Raw genomic sequence first — 10,190 nt, 5'->3', positions numbered from 1 at the left:
AAAAAAATGGATAACACAACTTAGGCCTAATTGGTACAAAGAATATTAACATTAATATAAACTTTTATTTCTCTTTCCTCCCTTTTGTGAATGACAGCTACATTTACACACAAGACTATATGTAAATTTATCCTGCTCAAATGTTCAGTTCATCCTTCATGAACTCCTCAACAGTGTAGTAGCAGTGTTTGACAAGTATATCATATAACTTTGTTTTCAGTGTCTCTAGGTTCATACTCAGAACATTCTTTCCTTTTAGCTTGTTATGAATTTTCATTGCCATAAACTGAGGAGACTGTGCATATAGGTTTAAGCGATGAGTCAGAAGCATACAATTGTCTTTGTTTCTCATGTTATATGTGTGATTGAAACAGTTTTTCTCGAATAACTCTAAATTGCTGTGTAGAAAGATGATAATATCATAGATGTATAAGGAGGGAACTGTTAATAACTGTTGTTTTCAAATAGTGGGCGACATGATGTCCTTGGATGGGCAGTACACATGTTCCTTATTATTCTTTTCTGTAACTGTAGTACGCGCAATGTATTGCTTGAATTTCCCCAAAAAATAATACCATGCCTTACAACTGATTGAAAGTAGCTGTGGTATGCAATTTTCCTTGTATTCATGTCTGTTGCACCAGATAATATTTGCATAGCAAATGCAAAGCTACATAATTTGCTTAACAGGTAATCAACATGTTTATTCCAATTTAAATTTTTATCTAGGTGTGGATTAATAGAGAATGGATTATATGTGTAGATAGCAAGCATAACAAACTGTAGAAAAAAAAGATATTCATTACTTCTAGAAAAAATCTAATCGTTATTTCATTGGGATTACTTTAGAAATTTTTAGCTTCAAGTTTATTAAACACTTAGGAACTACATGAAACTAAATGGTGTTGATATTTCTAAACATTTGTAACAAAACAGTGGGAGAGTGATTCCTGACAGCAAAATAATACAAAATGCTCCTATGTATGCATGCTGCATACCCGTTGTTGTGCGCAACTCGTGGTCGTGTGGTAGTGTTCTCGCTTCCCACGCCCGGGTTCCCGGGTTCGATTCCTGGCGGGGTCAGGGATTTTCTCTGCCTCGTGATGACTGGGCGTTGTGTGATGTCCTTAGGTTAGTTAGGTTTAAGTAGTTCTAAGTTCTAGGGGACTGTTGACCATAGATGTTAAGTCCCATAGTGCTCAGAGCCATTTGAACCATTTTTGAACCTGTTGTTATTGAAATTCATGCTTCAGAATTACTGGATGTACAGTGGCTATCTCACAGAAGTGTTCAATGGTGCATGTCTCCTGTGAAACAGCTACACAGGTGCTACAAATGTGCTGTCCAGGTCACTGATGTCACTAACTGTAGTATCATACACCACACTTTCATGTGTCATGTAGCTTTCCAGATAATATAAAACACAGAGAAGAATTCTTTTTGCTCATGACAGCAACATTATAATCACTGATAAAATATGAGAATTCTTGGCAGAGCAGGCAAATAAAATCCTGAAGGATGTACACAATCACACAGTATGTAATCAATTAACAATGAATTTTTACTTAAGAGTGTAAACTTCACGTCAAACATAAATATGATAAATCATTTAGGAGTAAAGGTGACCACTCACTGAACAGCAGAATCACTAACCGGCCAACTGGATAGAAAATGCCTGAATTGCATTTCAGCAGACAGACTAGGGTGGGCTGAGGATTCCGTTGGGTGGTGTGGATAGAGGGGGAGAGAAATGGGAGGCAGGAAGAGCAGTTTGGATTGGCAGCTGGCAGCTCAGAGGGAGGCAACAGGTTTGCTGGCGAGCACTGTGGGAGGGAGGAGTGGCAGGTGTGCAGGTTAGGCACATGTTGCACGGGAAACAAGCTTGTGGGGTGCAGTCATGATGAAGGTAATATGGAGTCATGGATAGGAAAGGGATGACAGGGCAGAGGAAGGGGAAATTGTTGAGTGCAGGATGTGAGACACTGGGTTAACAGAAATTGAGGCTAGGAAAGTTACAGGAGCAAAAGATGTGTTGCAAGGATAATTCCCACCTCCATCGTTCAGAAACGCAGGTGGTGGAGGGCAATATCCAGGTGACCCAGGTTATGAGCCAGCCATTCAAATTGAGCATGTTGTGCTCAGCTGAACGTTGCATACCTGGGTGATCAATTTGTCCTTGGCCACAATTTGGTGGTGGCCATTTGTCCTGATGGACAGCTATTTGATTTTCATGCTGACATAAAAAGCTGTGGAATGATTGCAGCGGAGTTGGTATAGGACACTGCTGCTTTCACAGATGGCCCTGCCTCTGGTGGGGTAAAATGAGCCTGTGATAGGACTGGAATAGAAAAAGCTGGGTATGTGGACAGGGCACCTGAGTCTTTCAGAGGGATATGACTCTTAAGGTATAGGGGTGGATCATGATGTTGTGTAGATTGCATGGGAAGGGGAAAGACCTGGACCATTTGGATCTTTTCTTCCACCAAATTTTTCAGAACTATGCACATAGGAGTTATCCTTGCAACACATGCTTCACTACCATAATCCTCCTCATGTCAATATGCTTTTAGCCACTGTCTGCACACCCTTAACCTTCCAGTTTTCCCTTTCTCGTCTTGTCACTCCTTCCCAATCCAAGTCGGCATGTTATCTTCATTGTGTGCCACATCATATTGGCTCCACTAGCTGTGCATCACGTGCCTAGTCCACACACCTGTCACCGCTGCCCCCCACATTCCCAGCCAGAAAACCTGCTGCCTCCCTCCATCCTAAATGCTCTTCAGGCTTCTGCCTCTCTCCCTGTTTCTCTCTCTCTGTGTCTCTCTCCATCTACCCACCCCACCTGACACAATTCCAACTCCACCATACTCCTCCTGCCAAAATGCAATCTCAACAGAACTTTCCTACTATATAAATGATACATTTATAGACTGTGTAGCAAAGATAGTGTTTTTGGTGATGAATACTGGCTGTTAGCTGACATGGAATGAACACAAAAAGATAGTGGCAAGGAGAAAGTTTTCAGCATGTGATGGCCTTAGGGTCCTAACATCAGTGGGTAAAAGCCATTGTCTTGTGGTGACATATTATTCACATTGTGCTCATTCCTTAGCTTTGGAAATTTTTCATTGGTATCAAATGCATAAAACCTGGACACAGTCAGAAAACTGCAAAAAATGGCCGTAAGACTAGTAACTAAAAGTTTTAGTAAAACTCATTGTAAAGATACATCCACAAAGCAGTCTTCCTTAACTTCCCAAGTGAGTTCATCTATCAATCTCCTGTGCACACCAGGAAAAACATTAGTAAGTATGCCGCAAATAGTTCTACGTGCAATCACGATTCAAGAGCCAGTCTAGACTTACATTTACTTAAAAGGAGGGGGCTAACAATTCCAAAACTGTGCTGTCTATCACGGATTAAAATTGTACAATAATCTGCCCAAAGAGATTTCTTTAAAATGACAGTCAAAGAGTACACTTCAACAACGTGCAACATAGAATTTAAGATAACTAAGAGAATTCAGAGTAGAGGTTAAGAAAACAAAAAGAGACAATGCTTTTCAAAAGAAAATCCAACATCTAAGATCATTAGAGCATAATACTAATGTTTCACTGTTTTTCTGAGGTGATACTGATTATTTTCCAGATAGGCAAAAGGGAAGACATGGAGATGTAACAGCGACATGGTAGCTGGCTGTGGTCATAAAGGCATCTACAAGTGTGTGTGTGTGTGTGTGTGTGTGTGTGTGTGTGTGTGTGTGTGTGTGTGTGTGTGTGTGCGTGTAGTGAAAACTGTTGAGAGCCTAAGGGCCAATTATACAAAGTGTTTCAAAAAGAATATACATATTACAAATATTATGTTGCTGAAACCATTGATCACTGTGTCACAGCATGATTACTGGAGGAACGAATACATTGTCTAGATTAGATGCTGGTTTTCTCCTGTTTCCTTGGTTAGCATAACATGTTATAAAATGGCTACCGGTAATCCACAGTAGAAATCATTTTGTGTTCCAAAGTTTGCAAAGTATAATTCCATGCTTACTGTACAAAGATGTTTCAGACTGATGTACCACACTGATCCTCTGAATGGATGGAACATTTGCAGATGATATCAACAGTTTGTAGATGCAGTATGTGTACATAGAGGAAGAGTCCTGGCTGCCCTCATATTTCTGATAAAAATGTCACATGAATTCAAACTGCTTTCCAATGTAATCCTTCAAAATCAACTTATCAAGCCATTTGAGAGTTACAGCTGTCTGCAAAAACAATTTGGTGTGTTTTGAGATGTAGGTTGGTAATGAAACCATACAAATCACAGCTATTACAGGCTGTGTGTCATGATGACAAATGCAAAGATGGGGTATTTTCTTATAAGCTTCAGTATGCTACTTGTAATATTAGTACCTGTTTCGATAGCTTAAATAAAATTACATTCGATAATCTAACCATGCATCAATTCTTTCTGTGAGGTTAGCCATGTGAGGTTAGTGGCTAACCTCACAGAAAGAATTGATACCCAACTAAAAATCGCGCGTCTTACGTATTACAGTAAAAGTCAACAAAATGAAGCAGACTCACACACAGTGACAACATCAAAAGAAATGGCTTAACACACATCAAAGAAACGCACTTGAAAATGGGAATTATTTCTCGAAACGTGTCGTGCGAATAGCAAAATAAAGAAAAATCGTGACTGGTAGCAGAAGATCCACTAATTGCTTATTATAAAATATTACTATTGTGCAGTGCTATGTAAGAATTTATGTGTGCAGCTAAGGTGAAATGTCGAAAATGTTAAAGGACTTTATTCAAAGAAACAGACAGCAAGATATAAAATTGAAACGTACGGAGCCTATTGTTAGCAATACTGACTAAGGTAATTAAACTGGTTATTGTGCTCTCAAATGCTGTAGTGTCTGCTTACTACTTAAAGTATTTCTATGCTATCCATCTCATATTAATAGCAACAGAAATAACGGGGTTTTCATACAGCTACCAGGAACCGACTGCATGTCGGCAAACATCGTAGTTAAGGCAGAAGGGGCGTTGCTATTTACTTTGTTTGTGATTTAAATCCAGTTTCTTTTACTGTGTGGTGTAGTATAGCAAAGAAAATTTCCAGCTCTGTCTGGTCCCTTAGGTTTCTCTGTTCGTAGTTGCTATGTCTCATATCCGGTTGTGATCGAACATGATCATGACACAAATAAATTAAGTGGCAATGCGAACCGTGTTCTCAATCTTGAGAACGCTGCGCCTTCTGCAAACGATTTCAGGTGAAATATAAACTATCACTTACAGTACCGGTGCTTAAGTTTTTTGAAAAGTCTGGTGCAAAACTCACAACAGATTGCTGAATCTTTACATGAGAATAATAATTTGATCAAAATATAAATATCTTTTTTTTAAAAAAGAAATACACCACACTTGGCGCCTGAACAGGGACGTGGCTTAAATCACGAAAATCAGTCCTCTTGTGTTTGCTGCTAATATAGATGTACCAGTATCTAACACTACATTTATTTTTCATGTGCACGCTTAAAAAATTGTGGACGAAAATTTCAAAGAGGAAAGACGAGCCGACGGCGGAAAACGGAGAAATTTTATATCCAGCTGCCGATTTTCAAGACACCAAACGTAAGTTACGAAAAAAATTCATACGCAGTTGTGACGCTTCAGTAGTACAGTTGTCTTTCGAGCTACATTACCATTCTTCCTTTTATTTCCTTAAAATTATTTTTTTAAGTCAAAATTTAGTAGGATTTGCAACGTAGTGTCTAGATCCGTTCGTTGAGTCTTGGTTTCAGTGTCGTGTTAAATGTAAAATGCTAGCGCTGTGTGCTAATTCAGTTGTTCAGTGTGCCCGTCCTCAATCTTGTCTTCTCCGCTTCAGTTCACAGTCGTTTGTTAGGCGAGTGCAACTCCCATACTTGGCAGACAGCACGTGACCTGACGTCACGAACCGCATAGCAGACCACGTGTAGCTGACGTAATACTGTTGACAGACACCGCGATTGGCGGAGGGTAAACAGAAATTAATCCCGACAGCAGGCGACTGTGAGGATATGAACAGCACTCAATATTCGTTGCGCTCACGTGCAATTAGCATGCGAGTGGAGGCGGAGGCTAACACCGGTGATATGACTGATATAGACCAAACAATTCAAACGATTCCCGCAGGTAGCAACCCAACTGTAGATACAAATGCAATGCTCCTTCAAATCAAAATTGGATGGCAAATAATGATAGGGAAAAGGAACGAAAAGCAAGAGAGAGAGCTGAACGAGAGGAGGAAAACAAAAAAGAACTAATGCGAGCTTTTACTGATTTAAATGAAAAATTTGAAGTGCTAAAAACTGAAATAACTACCGTCTTGAAAAATGTTCTGAATACCCAATTGGGCGAGGTCAAGTCGGAAATAAGTGGGCAAATCGAAGCAGTAAAAACTGAGATCCGTAAACAGGTTGAGGCCGAGATCAAGCAGGAAACTAGTAAATTTGATGCAGCACTAGGAGCTGCCAAGGGTGAAATTAATGCCACGGTAGAAGCATACCATAAGGAAACTGTAGCATTAAAGGGTAATTGTGATACCATGTCGAAGGAGGTTGTCACTAATATGGGAAAGGAGATTGATGATTTCACGAAACAAGTAGAATCACCTGACATAGAGGAGCAGGTAAAACTTACGGTAAACGTTCACGCCGAAGTATTATCCGACCACTACACAAAGTGGATAAAAACCAAAGACCATCTCATACGAAAAAGGTAAAGAGAGAATTGAAGGAAGTAGTAAGGGAAGTTACTTATGATCATTTGGCGGAACCAGGAAAATCGGGAGACACAGTGTTATCTGAGCTAGGACAGATAAGGCGAACTTTGGCACAAGACCTTCGTCAATGGAAGCAGCAGGTCATTGAAGAGGTGCAGACACTAAAGAACAAAGTGGAAAGTCCCTCATATCCGATGGGTAGCGAATGGAATCACTCCCCATACCGAAATGGCAATAGGCAAATTCATTACAGCACTCCACTTGATCACACGTCATACCACAGTCCGACAGACATAGTGCATAACAACACTGAAGTGAACAGCCCACCAATATTCATAACCCAAATGCAGGAAAAAAGTGTATTGAAACACAAAACATTTCCAACTTTTCACCCGCAAAAATATGACATACACCCGATCGCATTTTTGCTAAACTTCTTTGGGGTATTTCCGAACAGTTGGACAGACTAGCAAAGAATACAGTTTGTAACGGGTCATATAACAGGAGATGCCGCCTTATGGGGAATAGAAATGACAGACAAGTGCACGCCATATAATGAATTCGAGCGGATGTTTCTGAACAAATTTTGGAGTGATGGCGTTCAGCAGCGCTTAAGAAAAGAAGTGCTCAATGCCGAAATGTTAAATTCGAAACACGGCAGTCTCAGAAGATATTTCGAAAAATGTTTAGCAAAAATTAAATTCTGGGACTCGCCAATTACAAATAAAGACGCGATCATGATTTTGAGAACTAAATTGCCCTTCTCTATAAGGGAGAAATTAGTTAATGTTTCCAAGGACGATACCGAAGCATTTCTTTCCATATTGGACTCATTGGATTTGATTCGCGAATACGTGGTAGCAAATGTTGGTAGCGCTCCGAATGAAGTGAGCAGGCGAAACAGTAGAGGTTACGCGGTCAACAATGGCAATTAGAGAAGAGCGGTAGCGACGCTTACTACCAACAGTCCGGCGGCTACAAAAATCAACAGGTGTACGGAAATGGACAGTTTCGACCGAAAAATAATAATAAACAATCGTGCAATCCAATGGATAGTACACAACGGCCACAGTACGGAAACTCAAGACACAATTATCCACAAAATCAGTACGGAAACAAACCACTACAGCAAGGAAGTTATCAGAGAGGACCAGCCTTCAACAGGACGCGTGAGTGGAGATCACATAAATGGCATGGGACAAGTGGAGGACAACATTTTGCTAATAATGACAACACAATACACTACATCGCCCAGAATACATTCCGACCTCTGACAAATATAAATTTTTCCGGTCACTCAAATGATTATGCAGGAAATCCGAAGCCGAAACGGCAAAGGACTACACAAATCTTTTATGCGCAAAGTGGATCGTACATGGGACAAGATCCTTGTCCACCACCCTTCGTGCCACAGTCACAACACCAACACGAAACGGAGGAGACGTTAAGGGCGACATCCGATAGGGAGAACCACCACAATTCGGAAAATTAGAAACAGCATTTTTTTTAGCCTCCATCAGAAGCTGACACCAAAATCAGGCAGGCGTTGATTTCACTGACAGCGTATGCAAACCTCCGTAAGAAAGCATTTGACAAAAAGGTAAATAAGGTTATTGAATATAGAGAAGGTGAGAGAATCTTACTAAGGACTCATTTTAAACCATCGAAGCTAAGAAAGAAAAATATTAAGTGGCAGCGCGTTTATGAAGGCCCATATGTTATTGTCAGGAAGCCGCACACAGAAAGTTACTTGCTAACCGACCCCGTGATTGGAAGGATTAAAGGTCTGTTCCAACATAGTGACTTAAGAAAATTCCACAAGAAATTTGCATCATCAGAGGACGAGGTAAGTCGTCGACGTCGAATGATTACTCAAGAAAAATGACAAGCCAGCAATTAATACGTCTGGTGGTCATCATACAGTGCTGACTGTATGAGGAAAGTTTGTACCGATCTGTTAATTGGCTCTGAGCACTATGCGACTTAACTTCTGAGGTCAGCAGTCGCCTAGAACTTAGAACTAATTAAACTTAACTAACCTAAGGACATCACACACATCCATACCCGAGGCAGGATTCGAACCTGCGACCGTTGCGGTCGCTCGGCTCCTGACTGTAGAGCCTAGAACTGCACGGCCACTCTGGCCGGCGATCTATTAATTGAATACGGGTAAAGGAAAATGTCAAAGAGAGAATTTAGTATTAGATTTAAGTTAGTATATAAGTATATGATGCTCGTGTGGTAATCAGCCCCCGAGATGTATAAATCAAAGAGGAAGGAGTGATCAATGCCCTTCTCTCAGGTCTTATAACGAAGAAATTTTTTTTTTAGAAACTAAAGTCTCTCGGAGGACAAGTTGTAGTCCTGTGTAAAATAAAGGGTCATGACTTTTCGTGACTAGAATCAAAGAATAACAGAGGATATCGTAATGAGAGCGACACATTACCTAAAAAAAGGAGTAAATTATAATATACTAAAGAACATGTGTAAGATCTGATGCTTAGAAGAAGTGGTGTATGTGGAAAACTTCATTAGGAATAGAGTTTTAAAGTCTGTGGCAGAAAAGTTATGCTGAGAAATTCGAAGGTGTAGCAAGTAAAAGAAGGGGTAGAGATAACGCTATATTATAAGTTCCATGGAAATATTATACTTAGAAAATGCCAGCCGCAAGACTAAATATAGCGATTAAGAACAGGAGTCCGCAACGCTAAAGAGAATAATTGGTCAAACAAGCACATGCATAGAGGCATGTAAACGAATCAGTTATATTTTCTAAGTGAATGACACGCAAAAAGCAATTCCACCAGCATAAGCGTTCGCATATAAACGTTTCTTGTTTAGTGAGATAATTTTCATAATGTCCAGATTATTTAAATGCTGATTTTTGAGTTCCTTTATAAAATCTTATCCAAGATACCGACCCCTGATAATTTTTCAAAGATCCTATTCCAAGGATCAGCTCGTAGAGATTTACTTGTACTGTCTGAGCGAAGCAACTCATAAACTCATATGAAAAGCGTGTAGGTTCGCGAGATCAGTTAAATTTTGCCTATTGAAGCCAATTAGAGTCAAGCCACTTGTGTGGCATGCAAATGAGTTTGTTGTCTTTGAAACGCGGGCATATTTTTAAGTGAATAGTATTCCGCATGGAAAAGGAGACAGTCTCTCTGTCTGGAGCCTGTCCTCAATTTAAATAACACAATAAACACAAAGTAATGGACACATAAATGGAAAGAGTTATAAAAAGAGGCGTGTTCTCCAAGAGGAAGTCAATTAAAAAATGTAATAAGAATTTGACCGTAAAGAATAAATGAAACTGGTAGCTGAGTTTATAAGAGGAGATTGAAAAGTGGAAGACGTAAATTTTAACTGGTAAGCAAGAGAGAGCCATGAAGATAATGATCGACAGCAGATCT

Source organism: Schistocerca serialis, chromosome 9 (assembly GCF_023864345.2).
Source record: "Schistocerca serialis cubense isolate TAMUIC-IGC-003099 chromosome 9, iqSchSeri2.2, whole genome shotgun sequence".
In the NCBI taxonomy this organism is placed as follows: Eukaryota; Metazoa; Arthropoda; class Insecta; order Orthoptera; family Acrididae; genus Schistocerca; species Schistocerca serialis.
Note: the sequence above shows the minus strand (reverse complement) of the source record.